The 4,835-nt window shown below is 38.4% G+C and overlaps 1 non-coding gene across 1 annotated transcript; it reads right to left on the bottom strand.

The window, feature by feature from the left end:
* Positions 1 to 3,440: 3,440 nt before the first annotated feature.
* On the bottom strand, positions 3,441 to 3,549 carry LOC132310866 (small nucleolar RNA R71). The gene has a single exon (XR_009482727.1). It is a non-coding gene; the product is annotated as a small nucleolar RNA R71 (small nucleolar RNA).
* Positions 3,550 to 4,835: the final 1,286 nt, after the last annotated feature.

A 4,835-nucleotide genomic window follows, 5' to 3' on the forward strand; every position in this document is an offset into this window, starting at 1 on the left:
TCAGGGACCTACCTATTTGGGAGTGCACTACCCCATTTATTATGGCCATAGGTCTAATGAGCTCTTATTGTGTGGACGTGATCAGGGATCATCTGGGAAGTAGACGTACAATCCAGCCACACGTGTGTTTTTGGTAGTCAGGGACTATACGATTCACACCATTTTATTGGACAGGAGCCCGGGGCTCATGTGAGATATGCCGATGTATTAAAAAATAAAAGATGGTTATTTACTAAGTTTATAATTAACTGGGTTATACACATTTGAATAATGAACTTATTTGAGTTGCTTATATATACAGGAATATAAGGTAAGGTTAATTTGCTGAATGATGAGCGCTGAAAAATGCGCATTTAAACCCGTTAAGCTTAAGCATTCTAGTACCTTTATCTATCTTACTTTGCCATTTTAGACTTATTACGTGTTATTTATATTTTCAGGCACTAATCCCAAAATTGAGCTAACTCAGCCAAATAAGAGCTTAATTGAAGCAATCCTAAGATAAACCAAAGGAGGGAGCAAAGTGGAGAAAGAAAGGAGCAAAAAGGAATCAAAGTTGTGTAGCTGAAAAGTTCGATCGATCCAACTTAGAGTTCAATCGATCGAACATCTATGATCGATCACAGTACTTCTCGATAGATCCAACCTTGGCCTTTGCTGAAATTCCAAGTTCGATCGATCCAACATCACCTTCGATCGATCGAACCCTATTTTGTCATATTCAAATGATTGATCTTATCCACAGCTGTACGCCTACCAACCATTTTTGTCCTTTTCCCCATAAATATCTTCGAAATATCTCAGCCTTGTCCTTATCCGGAGGAGTCAGACCACTTCGATCGATCCAAGATGCAGTTCGATCGATCGAAGCCATCTTCGATCGATCCAAGTTAAGGTTCAATCGATCGAACTTCCTCCAGCGAGAAAAAGTTAAAGTCCAGCTCATTTATTCCGTCCTTCATCCAATCATTGGAGAATATGCCTTGCACGACCACAGCTCATCATAGGGTGTATTTGACCTACCCATATAAGGAATATGATACACTTTTTGGAGAGGGCTCTAGAGTTTCTTGACATACATTGAAAATCATCTTAGAGGCTATTCTTGGAGAGGAAGAAGGGAGGAAGCTAGAGCAACCATTGGAGGAGATCTTCACCAACAAGGAGCAGCCATGGAGTTAGCCCTTGAGGGTTGGATCATCACTACCATGAGTGGCTAGACATCTTCTTGGGGCTAGAGTTAGCCCCAAGCATGCTTTTTATACTCTAATCTTGTGTATTATTGAGGGATTAGTGTTGTATGATATATCTTGATATTCATGTATATATAAATCTTGATTATTTCATAGTTTGTATGGTTTAATGCTTCCAATTGACTATTCTATTCTATCCATATGTCTATGTATGCTAGAGTAGGTTATTCATGTGCTTATCTCTAGATTTAGTGTTTTTGATGCATGTCTATGTGTATTGATGCTATAGATCTAGAGATTATCAAGATGATATGCTTAATGAATGCTATTTTGGTTCATTTGATGGTTTATGCCTATTCTTGATGGTTTGTGCCTCTCCCCTAGTCTAGATAGCTTTATTTTAATGCTAGTAGTGTAGATTTAGTGTAGTGGTAGTATAATGTTAGATGGGAGGACAATCTACTCTTGATGTTTGATGTTCCATGCTTGTGAGTCCAAATGGCATATTCCTCTAATATTGTGTTGCATGTGGATTGTGAGCTTAATGAAGGATTAATGACTTGTTTTGATCTATTGTGCTATCCCCATGTTGTCTAGACAATATATGCTCTATTGTTTAGATATATTGTGCTCTTCACATGATGTTTAGACAATACTTGCTTGATTTGTCATCCTTGCCAATTGAATCAACCTAATGCACACACACCCTTATCATATTGCAACACATCCATTACCCTCAATTGATCACTTGTTAGTAGTATAGAAAAGTATTGCTTGGTGGTGATCTCTACACCCCAAGACCTCTCTCCCTCTTGTTTACCTCATATTATGTTATTTAGTTGAATTTAATTTAGCTTAATCAACCAACCAACTAATTGTGTGATTACTCGACCTACTAACCCTAATTACCATAGTTTCACAATTTGATACACCATCAAATCCCTTGGGACGATCCCTACTCGCTCTATCTATATTTTATATGGAGAAAGGTAGTAGTGGCTTTCTATAAATGTAAAACTTGGCCACCTCTTAAATTCTCACACAACTTTCAAGCTTGACTTGGTATCGCGACCCTTGTAAAAGAGGACCGGTTAGTTTTTGGCGCCGTTGCCGGGGATTTTAAATTGGCAACGTCGAATTGTGAAATTCAATTAGGATTAGTACTCTTTTGATCGTGTCTTTACTTTCTTTTTATTTTCTGTTTTTGATTACTTATTAAGTTTGTTCTTCATTAACAAGGTGCATTGAGCAAAGAGCTAGCAAAGTAATTCCAAGCTAAGGAGCAAAGCAAAGCAAAGGAAAAATGCTTAAAATGAAAAATTGCTAAGTAAAATTGCTAAGCTAAGCTTTTAATTTTGGAGTTGAAGTGCTAAAGGATTATTGTGAGACCTTCTTACTCAATCTCCTTAGTTAAATCGGGGGCCCACGTGGAGGCATTTATTTGACATACATTGCATTTGAAAATTGTGGTTGTGAAGTTTAATTGCATTGTTGGAAAAGTTGCTTATTTGTGTTGCATTGTGCATGCATGGTCGTCGTTCATTGAGACCTACTCTTGTCCCTCTTGATTTGCATTTAGAATCCACCATTAGGAATCCAAGGGGAAGAGGAAGTTCACATAGAACCAATCTACCAATGGACACTCTCAATAATGATCATGTTGAAGACCTTGGTCACATAGACCAACAAGGCATCCTTCACCCTAATGTGCAAATGATAATATGCAAGTTCCATTAGGCATGCCTAGGCCATACATTCATCAACCTCCTCAACAACAAGGCCAAATTCCAATGGGAATTCCAAGGCCAATATATGCACCACAACCCCCCATCATTAATCAAGCTCAATATAACCAAGGTGTCCATGTTGCACCTCAAGTTGCTAATCCATCACTCGCATTGAGAGATCACTATGTGCCTAATGAGTATAATGTACCCACATGCATTCAATTGCCACCATTTAGAGCACACCATTATGAGATTAAATCACAAACTATCCAAATGCTACCTAACTTTCATGGACTTCCTAGTGAAGAACCTTACAAGCATTTGGATGAGTTTCTTGAAGTTTGTTCTACCGTTCGATACACGGACATGCCGGAAGAAGTTTTAAGGCTGAAACTTTTTCCATTCACCCTTAAAGATAAGGCGAAGTATTGGTTTAACAACCTTAGGCCTTTTTCTATAACTTCTTGGGCAGAAATGCAACAAGAATTTTTGAAAAAGTACTATCCGGTTTCGAAGACCAATGCTATGAGAACCGCCATTAGGGAATTCACACATGGGGAGGGAGAAACTTTCTACGAGGCATGGGAACGCTTCAATGAATTGCTTAGGAAGTGTCCTCACCATGACATGCCTAAATGGCAATTGGTCCAATTCTTCTTTGAAAGCTTATCGGACAATTATAAAGGCATGGTTGATGCTTCAATGGGAGGTTCTTATATAGACCGGCAAGAGGAAGACGTGTGGCGTCTTTATGAGAGCATGAGTGAAAACTCTTTGCATAGAACATTGTCATCTAGGAATGGTAGAAATTCTCAAGGTAGGAAGAGTGTTGGCTTACATCAAGTTGACCACTCAAATGATATAACCGTCGAGATGAAGTCTTTATCTCAAAAGTTTGATCAATTGATCAATCAAAACTTGGCGAATCAAGTGTCTTCCTTTCCTAACCATTCTCCTAGAGCTCAAAATGAATCATGTATGACTTGTTCTAGTGTTCTTCATTCTACTTCTAATTGTCCTCATGGAAAAATTCAAAATGAACCCATTGAGCAAGTTAATGCAACATTTGTGAACCAAGGGAACAATCCTTATGGTAACCATTACAATCCTGGTTGGAGGAATCATCCTAATTTTTCTTGGAAAAACCAAGGGGAGGGCTCGAACTCTTCCCAAGGCAGTTTTCAAGGGAAATACATTCCACCTCCACTTCAAAACCAAGGATCCCAAGGTTCAAGACCATATAACTCACAAGGAAATCAATTTGTTAATTCTCATTTTCCTAACCAATCATATTCTCAAGGAAATTCTAGAGGTTCCGCTTTTGAGGAAAATGTTTTAAATGCTTTGGGCACTCTAGAAGCAAATACTCAATTGTTGCATTCTCATTCTCAATCAATTGCCAAGCTAGAAACCCAAGTAGGGCAAATAGCTGAAACACTTAATGCTAGAGAGAAGGGAAAGATGCACATGAATGCCCCAATCAAACAACAATGTGCTGTAGAAACCAAATCCTCATTGGAAGGGCATAATGTTGAGCATGTCAATGCGGTAACAACCTTGAGAAGTGGTAGGGTAGTAGACAATCAAGTTAGAATGCCTAATGAAGAGAGTGAACCGGTACAACCTCAAGTTGTCACCCGTCCCGTTCCGCACATTATTCCTCCTTCATTGCATGTGCATGATCTTGAGAATGAGAAGCCCTCAAATTGTGAGTTGAAAGATGATTTCCAAAGAGATTCATTGAAAACAGTGTTGAAAAATGTGTTTGAGAAACGTTCTTTGAAAAATGTTATTCATGATTCTTCATTGAAAAGTGATTTGAAATCCAATGAATCGAACAAGTCCAATGCTGAAAATTCTTTGAAAGAAAATGCTGAAAGAGTTTTTGAAAAAGCTCCATTTCCGGACGCCTTGA

The sequence above is a fragment of the Cornus florida genome, unplaced genomic scaffold (genome assembly GCF_030987335.1).
Source record: "Cornus florida cultivar Cherokee Brave unplaced genomic scaffold, ASM3098733v1 CherokeeBrave_3.0.0_Hap2_Chr05, whole genome shotgun sequence".
NCBI lineage: Eukaryota > Viridiplantae > Streptophyta > Magnoliopsida > Cornales > Cornaceae > Cornus > Cornus florida.